Source organism: Lactuca sativa, chromosome 9, assembly GCF_002870075.4.
Source record: "Lactuca sativa cultivar Salinas chromosome 9, Lsat_Salinas_v11, whole genome shotgun sequence".
Classification (NCBI taxonomy): domain Eukaryota; kingdom Viridiplantae; phylum Streptophyta; class Magnoliopsida; order Asterales; family Asteraceae; genus Lactuca; species Lactuca sativa.
In genome coordinates, this window is record NC_056631.2 from 648,546 (window position 1) to 661,640 (window position 13,095).

Here is a 13,095-nt window from a genome sequence, read left to right on the forward strand (position 1 = left end):
AGCACACTAGACTACTAAGAAGATATTTGATATTGGGTTTTATTGGCCCACAATTTTTAAAGATGCTACCCAATATGTCAAAGAGTGTGATGCATGCCAAAGAGTGGGAAACATATTATCCCGAAACGAGATGCCACAACATAGTATTCAAGTGTGTGAAGTGTTTGGCGTATGGGGGATCGATTTCATGGGACCATTTCCAATGTCAAAAGGAAACAAATATACTTTGGTGGCGGTTGATTATGTATCCAAGTGGGCGGAGGCACAAGCTTTACCAACGAATGATGCTCAGGTGGTGGTGCGCTTTCTAAAAAAGTTATTCTCAAGATTTGGAGTTCCTAAAGCCCTTATTAGTCACCGAGGTGCTCACTTTGCCAATGATCAATTAGAAAAGGTGTTAAGGAAATATGGGGTAACCCATAAATTCTCTACATCTTACCATCCACAAACTAGTGGGCAAACTGAAGTGACGAATAGAGCATTAAAAAGAGTTTTGGTGAGATTGGTGGTTAGTAATCGAAATGAATGGTCGGATACGTTAGATGATGCACTTTGGGCCTTCCGAACAGCTTTCAAAACACCTATTGGTACTACACCATATAGGCTAGTTTATGGGAAGCAATGTCATTTACTGGTGGAAATAGAGCATAAAGCTTTTTGGGCTTTAAAAATGTGCAACTTTGATATAGTTGAACTTAAAAACAACCGGTTGATGCAAATGAATGCTCTTGAAGAACTTAGGAATGAGGCTTATACTAGCTCCTTGATTTATAAAGAAAAAACTAAGAGTTGGCATGACAAAAGAATCAAGGGTAATAAAGACTTTCATGAAGGGAAAAAAGTGTTACTTTTTAATTCAAGGCTTAAACTCTTTCCGGGCAAACTAAAGTCAAGATGGGATGGTCCATTTCTAGTGAAAAAGATTTTTCCACATGGAGCTTTTGAGTTATTATCAAGAGATGACACTCCTTTCAAAGTTAATGGACATAGGGTGAAAAAATATGAAGAAGGAATCCCAAGGAATGAAGACCTAGAAGAAGGGTTGCTGCTGGAGGGCATGGCAGAAACGTAGAGCGGGAAGGAGTCCAGCTAACGACTCCTTAAAAAGAAGCGCTTCCGGGAGGCAACCCGAGTTAGAGTTTGCATTTCTTTTCCTTTTATTTTTCTTTTTCACTTTTAGGATCTGTTTTCTTTTCATTCTTCGTCTGAAATTATGCTTAAAATGATTGCTTGAGGGCAAGCAATGCTCGAAGTGTGGGGTGGTGGTTTAAAAAATCAAGTTTTTTTTTCAAACTGACTAATGAACTCGCCATGCGTTCCTACTCGGCGAGTACGTATTTCTACTCGACGAGTACAAGCATTTAAACAGGTTTTTACAATCTGTAAATAAGGTTTTCTTTTACCCTACTTAGTTTCACCAGCCACTTCCCATTCATACTCGCCGAGCATTCAGTTTTCTATCAAGCCATTCCTTTGATTTCTTGTTGAATCTTCATCTACAGAGCAAAAGGTATGATTTTTCCTTTGTATTCTTGCTAAAGGTCACAACTTTATCAGTTTTTAGTTTGTATTTTGCTAAAATCCGGATTTGGGGGATTTCTCCAATTCTAGGGTTTCGATTTTACCATGAATTAGGAGGATTTGGACAAAATTTCTTGTGGATTTATGCTTAAGGGACTTAGAACAGCAAAACCCTATGCAAATATCTGTGTTTTGATTGACCTTATATAGATCGATAGGAATCTCTACTCGCAGTTCATCCTACTCGCCGAGTAGTTCATGGACTCGGCGAGTAGATGCTATGATAGACCTGTTATGGTTAACTTTAATTGTTGGGTTTTACTTGTTGTTGTTTTCTTGATGTTTTTCTACAGAAATCATGTCCAGAAGAGGCTAGAGTTCAAGAGGAGTAGTTCAAGGAGACATTCCATGGCTTACTTTTCAACAAATTACTTCAAGATCTTCGCAAGCTAGGGTGAAGAACAAATTGGAGGTCTTGAAACAGAAAGAGATTCATCTACCCAATGCAATTAATTAGGATCTGTTGGGTAAAACTGGGTTGGAAGAGGAGTTGACACCTTATTTGGTGAAATATTTTGACGTGGGTGGATCAACAATAATTTGTGATGGATGGTTGCAGCTGTTCAAAATACTAGAACCTGTGTTTGCAGAACTATGTTGGGAATTCTTTGCTACTGTCTCATTCCGGGGTGGTAGTGAATACTATAACCCAAATGTCATTACTTTTTTCCTTGGAGGGGAGCTGCGACAGTGTAGCGTAGCAGAACTTGCTTGGAGGATAGGCATTTATGATCAAAACGTCATATTGACGGAGGATTTTGAAACATTTTTGCAGCAATGTCACAAAGATCTTCCTCAGGAAGCTGTTGCCTCCACTTGGTGGAATACTATTGCAAAACGGGTTTATATTCCATCTTTTGCTCAGGAAGGCCATATCCGCTCTCCGATCCATCGTCTCATTCACCGCCTCATTGCTAGCACCATCAACATGAGGAAGGATGATGACAAAGTTCCTACTCTTGACATTTTCTACTTGTGGAGCATAATCACCCCGGAAGTTTTTTGCAACTTGCCTTATTGTTTGGCCAAATATCTTGCAGATGGAGGGGTGAAGGAAAAGATTACCTCCAAAATCAATGGGGGTATGTTTGTTACAAGACTCGCAAGATCATATAGGATTTTGGATATGCAAGAGGCAAGGGCATTAACCTTCATTTCTCCTCCTCCATTTAGCACTACATTATTCCGGAGGGCAAGAATTGTGGAAAAATTTGGGGATTCATTTGCAATTCCACATGAAGATGAGGTGATTGCTCCCGAGGAGCCGAGAAGAAGAGTTAGGCAAAGGAACGAACGGGCCCGAGAAGACCCACCGGTTATTCCGGTGGTAGACGAGAATGAGGGGCGGAATCATGTGGAGTATAACAATGAGTCATTCAACTATCTCTTTCAACAAATGAACATTGCTCCAAGGCCTGGGCTCAGATATCCATACATTATGAGTTGGGAGGAGCGTATGCAGAGGAGAAACAACAAAGCAGGAGGAAGTGGAGCAGGAGGGGTAGACATGGAAGAAGAAGTTTGAATTTGATTTTATTTGGATGTTTTTATGTTTTTATTTTGTTTGATGTTAAACTTTGATGTACCTGGATTTTTAATTAGGATCTTGGTTTGTTTGCTTTCACTTGTGTTTATATGTTTTTCAGGTTTAAAGATTAGGATGCATTTAGGAGTCTCATTGGTGAAGGCTAAAGTGAGGATTGGTTTAGATGAGAATGCAAAATGTTACAATTAAGGTTGAGTCCGTTAGGAATAAGAGTGACAAAATGTGTTATTACTGAAGGAAATAGAAGAAGAGTCACTGAAGTATCCTGATTTAGCACCTCAGTCAAGAATAAACAGCAAGAAAATTTATTTTTGACTCAGCGATCTACTCGCCAAGTGCATCTAGGGTACTCGCCGAGGGCATGTGCAAATCCATGATTGTTTGTTGAATGCCGATCTACTCACCGAGTTCACGCTTGACTCGCCGAGTCCATCAACATTTCACACTCAAAATCTATTTTGGGCACATTCACTGTAGTTCTTATCCATATTTTTCGTGGAGATTCATTCCTGGAAGATTTCTGAGAGCTTTCTCCTAAGCATTTGGAGCTATTTAGATGTTTACCACACACGACATGACACCCAAGTCATGGATGAGTTGTTACCATGTCTAAATTCATTCGAAGTAGAAGCTTAAATGAAGAAGATCAACCTCGCGTCTGCTACCCCAGGGGAGTTTGTTCCAATTCCCTCTACATTTCATATTTTTACTTTTCATGCATAACATGCAATGGGGACATTGCATAAATTAAGTGTGGGGTAGGGGGTTGGTTACATTTTAGTAAATTTAGAATCCTAATTTAGGTTTATTAAATTTTAAAAAATCTTGCATATAAAAAATGTTGCTTAGGACTTAACTTAGACAATTTTGGTAAAAGTAATTAGGATTCCATGTTAGAATTATGTTGATGATTGCATGAAGATTCAAATATTTAGTTGAGCCTATATACGTTCTAGTGCATTTGTGGCCTCCTTATTCCAGTGAAATCATGGGACAAAAACACAACATTGCTTAGTCCGAAGGATGCAATACGTTTAGCATCGTGTACCAGAAATGTATCCAGGAAAATTATTATTTTTAACCAATAAAGGTTGAAGTTGAGCGCCCCTGCTTAAGCATGTAGGGTTTTGAGTGAAAAAAAATAATATAAGTGAGTTACATATGAAAAAAGAGAGGGAATTACAAGAAAAAGTTGGAAGAATTTTTGGAGCATCAAAGTCAAAGTATGAAGATAAAAATTTTGAAGATTCAAAAAAAGAATTGAAGATACCCGAAAATCAAAGATCAAATTGTCAAAGAAGTGAGGATTCCAAAGAGCTCCATAGTGGTATCATAAATTGTAATTTTCTAGATTATGTATGCTTTGGTTGCTCAATCAAAAATACCTTGAGGTTAGTAGGTTTTCTACGGATGGATTCGGAGGGATGAATAAAATGAGCATTGTTCAGGATAAGTGGGCGAATGTTTATGTGACAACCCTATATTTTTCCAAAAGCAGTGTAACGCTCAAATGTCAAATACAACGAAAACTATTTGGAATCAACTAAATTAACCTCAAAAATAAAGTGTTCAAATATCTAAGTTGGGATGCATCAAATATTAGATATCATGCCAAGGTTTTCAAAAAACGTAAAGAACGTTCAAAACCGGGTTATATTGAAGAAATTATAATCAATCGTATACTTACGACACACTGTTAAAACGCTATTTAACGTAAAAAGTGAAATTTCAATAAAATGCATTTTAGCCTTCAGTATCAAAACAAAAGATGAAGAGTTCGTTAAACTGTAAACATACATAAAAAGATCACCCAATTTGGACCTCGTATGAAGAAGTTACGAATTTCCAAAGTTTCGTAACAATAGTAGAGGGCTACAAACTCGAATTGAAGATCGAGTGTTATTTAGCTAACGCAACCTAAACGAGAGTTGAAGATCTCCACGATAGGAGTAAAATGATAAAAAGACAAACGAAAACCGACGTCGAAGAAAGAAACTATGAATTTTTAACGGACTTTAGGAGTCCCGGCCTATTAAAAATATATCATTAAAAATAAAGTCAAAACTAGCCGACGGAGTCTAAATGAAAGTTGTAGAGCATAATCTCACATACGCGTGGATATAAAGAACGCGAAAAATGGAGCCCGTACGCGAAAGTTATGGAATTTAGAAGACGGAAGCCAGGATTACGCCCAGCGTAATATAGGAGTACGCCCAGCGTACTTAGGAGTAGGGTCGAGTCCCATCGGCTGCAGCTCTACGCCTAGCTAGACTCGAGTCGTAAGCCATGACGCAAAGTTACACCCAGCGTAACCGAAGTACACCCAGCGTACTCCGGTGGTACTCCCAGCGTACGTGACTTTCCAGCACTATAAATAGAGGGCATGAGCTACGGGTTTTGGCACACCATCTCAAACTCCCATATACTCTTTCATACTTTCAAGCCCCAGAAGCTGTCCCAACGCCCTCGGTTTCCGCACCCGAGCCCCTGACGAAAGATCTACGCTACCGAGACCCCCGAAGAGTCTGAAGGCGCAGCTTTCCGCAGTCGAAGTTCTGCTCAACTCTAGCCTCTCTCTCTTCAAACCAAACGAGTGAGTTCATACCCCTACCTTTCAATTCTTTTCATGTTTTAGGGGGGAAATACAAGTACATTACAAGTCAAAGTATTATTTTATAAACGTAAATGTAATATCTATCTTATAGAGTATCGATACAAACATCCTTATGTTTAAAGGGCTAGTATATCACCAAGTTATTTTTACTAAATGGGAACATACTTTCTGAGAAACTATAATGAGTATAGTTAACAAGTTATTCATACATTTTTACATATACATCTTGACAAGCGAGATACTTTCAAATAAAGTAAAGTCTTTCTTATCGTAAATCTATTTATACCAAGCAATGTGAGATATTTAAACTTCAACGTACTCTTATGTATGCATTTCAAGTCCTATATTATATACCATAATCTCTTGGAGGGAGAGCGTGATACTTGTGTATAGATCTATACGGGATTGACAACCCCGCACCTAAACTATTAGCTATAGTTAGACCGGCAGGTCTGGGGTGACAAATGTCATAACACTACAACACCTAAAGAATGTTGTTACAGGCAGTCAGTGTCAATAGTATGGTTATAAAACTCACATAAAAAGTATAAAAACAAGATTGATTTACGAGATTCATATATGCATTCAGTTTTTCCATGTTATTTTTAGCAGAAAGTTTATCATTATTATTCAAGTATGAAACATACTAACGCACTCCAACTCTGGGAACTTTTCAAACCATTTATAGAAAATATTGGATTTTCTGAAAACCTCGTTCATCGATTTACTACCAAAAGGACATACTTTTCAATACAAAACACTTATGAACTCACCAACTTAATTGTTGACACTTTTTCAAAACAACTTGTATTTCTTAGGGAATCAGTAATACTGGTAACCACCAGCCTTTGAAGAAGGAAAGCTAAGGACGTTTATCATTAAACATTTATATCATCATATTGTAATATTCTTTTGCAAATATGTATAACGCAACAAGATACGTTTTTATTATATATATGATGGTTGTGTTACTTTCTTTACAATATTCAATTGTTGTGATACTACGTAAAGTCATCCACCCCCGAATGTTTCCGCCATTCTGGTTTGGGGGTGTGACAGTTTATGAGGATTGTAAGTATTTGGAATATTGAGGGGGTCTTTAGGAAAATTTTAGACACAAATGCATGTGTTGCGGTTTTGGCATAATGGTTGGGTTCAATTGGAGTTGTCTTATGTGATTCTAATGTGCTAAAACTCAGTTTTGCTTGGGGGCAAGCAAAAGTCAAGTGTGGGTATTTTGATATGTGCATAATTAGCCCTATGTTTAGTATAATTTTTTATCAATTAATAGCTAATTATGTGCATAATATGGACAAAAGGTACTTAATAATGTCTAAATTATATTTTCAATCCAGAAGGTATGCTTGGAAACAAAAAGGAAGAAGGAGAAGCAATTAGAAGCTAGAGAATGAACAAAGAGGAGAAAATTTGGAGCTACTCGGCGAGTCCATGCACCTACTCGGCGAGTTCCTAAGAATGTTCATGAAGTAAAGTCCAGAATCCTTACCGTACACGGATTTCTCATATCTACTCGGCGAGTTGGAGACCTACTCGCCAAGTTGCCCCTGTTTTGAGAAAAGTATAAATAAAGGATCTTATTCCGAATTGGGGACTTTCTGGCTTTTTGGGAGGATAACCTGCGATTGAAGAAACCTTTGGAGACCTGAAGAACCCTAATCTTTGATCTTTTGAAGACTCAAGGAGAATTAGGTTAAATTTTCCACTTAATCGTAGAAGTGAATCATGTTTAGATTAACTAAATTCGTTTTTGAGCTTGTTCCTACTGTAATCATGAGCTGAATTTTCGTAGTTTCTGTTTAGGAAAAACCAAGTTACTCCTATGGTTTGATTTATAATTTTATTGATTGATTATTGGTGATTTTATTAAATTAGGTTTGTTAAAGAACCTTATGCATTAACCATAACTATTTTTTGTTAATTGGAAGACAATTAGGCTGGATGAACATCTCTTAACTGTTAACCTCATATGATTTATGTGAGCACTTCATTATATGCCTAGGATTAGTGAATATGAAACTAGGATTAACTAGAGAATGGTTAAAATTAATGTGTGAGCTTGTTTGAGAAACCAACAAACAAGAGGTTAGTTGAATTACTAATTTGATTAACCAATTACAAATCTTATTTAATCCAAATAATTGAACTAGGGAGTTAATTAGTTTAAACAATTGGCCACTGCTTGAATTGATTAATTTTCTAAGGTTTAGTAATAGTGAATGCGAATCTAACCACTATAGTTGGTAACCAATAACAATTAATTTATCACTTTATCATAAAATTAACCGTAGGAGTGAATTGGTTGGACCTAAGCAGAAACCCTTTATTAAATTTGGTGAATTTTTACTTGTTTTAGTTGTTTAGTTAATTACTTGTTAGGTGGCGTGTTTAAGTTTCTAGTCTTGCAAAACTAGAGAAAAAAACCCTTTACTTTTATTATTTGTTTAGTAAAATTAGTCATTAGTTTAATTTCCGTTCCCTGAGTTCGACACCCTACTTATCCAACTATACCACTAAAAGACAGGTTCACTGCCTTTGTGTGCTAAATCTATATTTTTAAAGTAGGAATAAAACTAGTGCATTTTACACATATCAATATCTCACATGTTCTTAAGGAGATAGTACCCTATATTGACTTAGGTCTTTGTATTATTCTTATATTTTCTCTGGCAAGACAATGATACTCTACTCCTAATACTTATATTATTATTATCATGAAGTAATATGTGTATCTTAACGTATATAGAATCATACGTGGCTCATATATCAAATATTATCAAGTAAGTTCTTAACACATATTCCAGGAAATAAGCATATCGCTCACATACAAACTATTTAACATGTATTTAATAATTTAGTTAATACTTGTATTAAAATCATGTTCATGAAAGGGACTATGAACTCACTTGTTAAAAGTGACTGACGATTTCGGCAACACTTCGCTTCGTACTTTGAAAAGACCTAGAAGCATAAAGTAGTAAGCTTTAGTCTAGTTTAATGATCCTGGTGACTATAATAGTTATAGTCTATATTTTGCAATAATCCCACTGTTTACTGATCTATAGCTGATAAGGAATAACCAGGTAGGATCATATCGGAGGTAGGGTTTGTTTGGTATACAAAGTATACTATTTGGAAATACCACTTTAAAGACCTCACTAAATCCATTCTCGACATCATTCCCGTACGTAGATCAATCAATATAATGATTTGGAATCATTATGAAATCTTATTTATAGGTTCATAATAACGACTTATGACTATAAATATAATTTACACTGAAAATAAAATAGTGTAGCTTAACATATAGAGGTTTTTAGCGAAAACTGGGAAAATTATGCGGACGTAACTCCAACCCAAAAGCTCTATTTTTCGAACTTCTAGATCTCTCAAGACCTTAATAAAATACCTGAATAAACATCACAAACGTCATACTTAAGAAGGTCAAATGCTCTAGAGAGAAATGGACTTGAATTTTGGTGTGAAATGAAAGAAAATTTGAAGTGTATATATATATAGGGTACAAGGCTGCGTACCGCGCACAACCTGGAGGCGCGACATGCACCAAGTCTGTGTTGGCTCCTGTGCTTGCCTGCCACGTGTCAGGATTAGAATATGCCATCCATGCCCTTTCTAGAACATGCCACATGTCGTATTTTCATGGTTCCGAGTGTCCAAATCTTGTGGTGCCACATCACCTTGTCCTTTGGAGGAGGGGAGCAACCAAATTGCCATGTGTCGCCTCTAGGGAGTTCCACTTCATCGGTGCAAGCGGCACACTTCACATGCATGAATTTTCAGAATTTCAAAATGGCGTAACTTCTTCGTATGAGCTCCGTTTTTGACGTTCTTTATATCCCTGGAAAGCCCTCGATGAGATCTACAACTTTCATTTAGACTCCGTCGGCTAATTTTGACTTTGTTTTTAAAGCTATATTTTTAACATGCTTAGACTGTTAAAGCCCGTTAAAAAATCATAACTTTCTTATATGATATCCGTTCTCGACTATATTTATATCGACAAAATCATATGGACGAGATATTCAACTCTTATTTAAATTGTTTCAGCTAAAAGTTGATGATCTAGAATTCAGTTTCTAGGTTGTATATTGCTGCTTTGAAATTTCGAAAAATAATAACTTTCTCTAATGAAGTCAGATTTCGACGTGTATATATACACGATCTCGATTTAATAACTACTACAAATTTTGTTTAGACCTCTTATGCTAAAAAGAAATTTATCAAAATTTTACTTTTTACGATACGTAGAGCCGTTCCGGTTTAATAGTGAAACTTCAAAGAAACATAACTTCTTCATACGAAGTCAGATTTTAGCGTTCTTTATATGTGTGGAATCCTTGTCATGCACACACTATAACTTGTATAAGAATATTTAACCTAAATAATCTTCTACCAAAAAATCATTATCATGTTTTATAATAACTTATTTTCCTAGATTGAATTTACAGGTGTTATAGTTGATTTTTTTACTAGTTTTACTTTTGGTCAAACTTTAGTAGAATTAAATATTTCACTAAGGACTGGTCTCGGTTTAATATCAGGTGGTTTATGCTATCTATTTCTATGGCGAAGGTTGATGTTGTGCTTATGTAGTTTAGCTCAGGTGAGTATTCTCACTATATTCATTAACACATTATACGCCTTGGAATATTTGCTATCTCTATGAATCTTGCATGAATGTTTATATGTTTGTTAGGCATGGCCTGCTAGGTGAGATCTGTTGGGCGAGGCCCGCATGCTTATCTGTTGAGTAAGGCCCGTTAATTATATATTGTATGTGGTACTTCGCGAACTCATTAAGTTTGTGCTTACAGTTATGGATTAAATGTTTTTAGGTACTTCTTTGGACCGTGGGAAAGTGCAGGCATGACTATACACACACATAAAAAACTTTACGATTTGAGATTCCACGATGTTTTTCTTATAACTTTGATTTTGGTTTATGGTTATTGAACAAATTCTTGTATCTTAACTTTATGAAAATGAGCATTTATGATAATTTATAAATGAATATTTACTCTGAAAAATGGGACGTTACAAGTTTGTATTAGAGCTCTGGTTTTAGGGATTTGGATGAACACTCATGAGATTCCAAACTCAAACTAGAATTCGAGAGTTTTTACAAAACTTTTTGAAATGAAATTTACAAAAAGGAGAAAGAAGATGCAATGTGTACTGTCAGCCAAAGCTCGAACAAGAAAGTGATTACTAAAATTTCCATACTTGTTATATATCTATTGACATGTGAACTGCTAGAAATGCATGCGAGTAAGTAAGCTTAGGATCTTTCAGGAATTACATTAAGATTCCTTGTAGCATAGAATTGCATGATATTTAAGATGCCTTGAGCCATAAGTCAAATTGGTTAAAAGTGAACGATAAGCGCATTGTAACCTAGACTAGGAGCTTCGTGCTCACTCCACAAAAAAAAGACGTAAAACCCTAATAAGCATGTCGTGTGCCTCAATATGCATGCCACACCCTATAGCTTAACAACTTCCTATTAAGCACTTAATTGTTAATTCTTAAAGTCAAAAGCTCCAAATCTCAGATCTGAAGCTCTTTAGTGACCAAATGGACAAGGTTTCGAACTTTAAGCATTTTAATGCTTCTAATCAACCAAGATCACAAACCCTAGATCCACGAACCTTCTAAAAGGATAAATCTTGTTCATTGCTTTAAGAGAAACACACACATGACCTTTTTCTCCATCTAGAAATGTCCAGAAGCATATTATAATCAAACGAAGTTTTAGAGTCCCTCCGACTCTAAGAACAACTAACATAATGAGACCAAAATGACCACAAGGACATCCACACGCTAGAACTAGAATAGAAATGCATAAAGGTAGAGACTTTATGACTTAGAAAGGTCCAGAAGCACAAGAGAAGTTAGATCTTCTTTGGAGAAAGCTTTTATGCACCAACACGCTATAACTTCACCTTTAAGCTTCACAACCCGAGAATCAAACACTCAAATTTCAAGATACAAGAGAGTGGGGGCTAGGGTTTGTGAAAGACATTCTCTGGACATGGAGGTTGAGATAATAACGAACCTCTAGGGGGATTTGTGCATTTAAATGGGGGCCAAATCCAAGGCTTGGGGCTTTGTACCATCAGCATGGGCGCACCGCACATAAATTAAGGTGCTTCGCACCCAAGCGCACCACTCCCTCCAAAAGACACGCCACACCTAACATGAAAACCCCAAGACCCCTAAAATTCAATTGCTTTAACAAATGAAATAGATATCGGGAAAATCTGGCGTTACAAGATACCACTATGTTAGTCCCGTATTCTTGATTTCAACTTAAATATAATTAATGGTTGTATTTATTCAATTAAGAAGGTATAACTATTTATTTAGTATTAGGTAAACCGAATCAAATCGATTATCCCATTTGATAAAGAACTGTTGTATACATAGTAGTTTCATGTCCAATGTTATTTATTATGATAGATTCAACTTTGCATTTTTTTATTATTGTTATGTGTTAGTTTTAGGAGCGACACTAAATTTAAAGATCAATAAAAGAAAACACGAACAAAACACTAAATCGTTCACAAAGTCAAAAAAACTAGTTTTTCTCATTCAATACATCTATTCAACAGAAAACATGATTTCATTCATAACCAAATTCATGTAGAACATCAAAATCATTAATGCATTTGAATCATTCAATGCTAAATCATTAGAAATTACCAAAGAGCCCGTTAAACAATGAATGATGAAATTTCAAGATAAAACCAGAAAAGAAAGAAAAATAAACAGTGTTGGATAAATTAAGAATGTTATAGTATTTTAATCATATCCGATTTCTCATAGCTCCGATAAAGACGATTTATAATGATTTGAAAAGAAGGCAGATTAGCCACAACTTTGTTTTTTGTGCTTTTGTAAATTCAGATTTTATAGAACATAGTAAACTTCAGTGTGTTGATGACCGAAAATTCAAATTTAATGAGGTTTTTTGGTAATTTCATATTTGAGATTTAATTATCTATCTAAATAAGTTGTAATCCACAAAAATAGGCTAACTTTAGTACTTATCTTTATTACAGTGTAAACACTGCCTATGCTGCACCAAGCCGGACCACACCACATTGCATAACAGGGTTCAGACCTTTTGTGGTGTAGGTTATGGCTTTCAAAAATATTAAAATGTATTAATTGATGTTAGTTGTGATTTTGACTCTAAGCATTACTACACTGTACCACCAAAATCACTAATCCAAAAGTGGTGTGTCATAAAAGTCATCTAAAAATTAATTATTTTTAGATTAATTAAAAAAATTAATCAAACATTTGTTATATA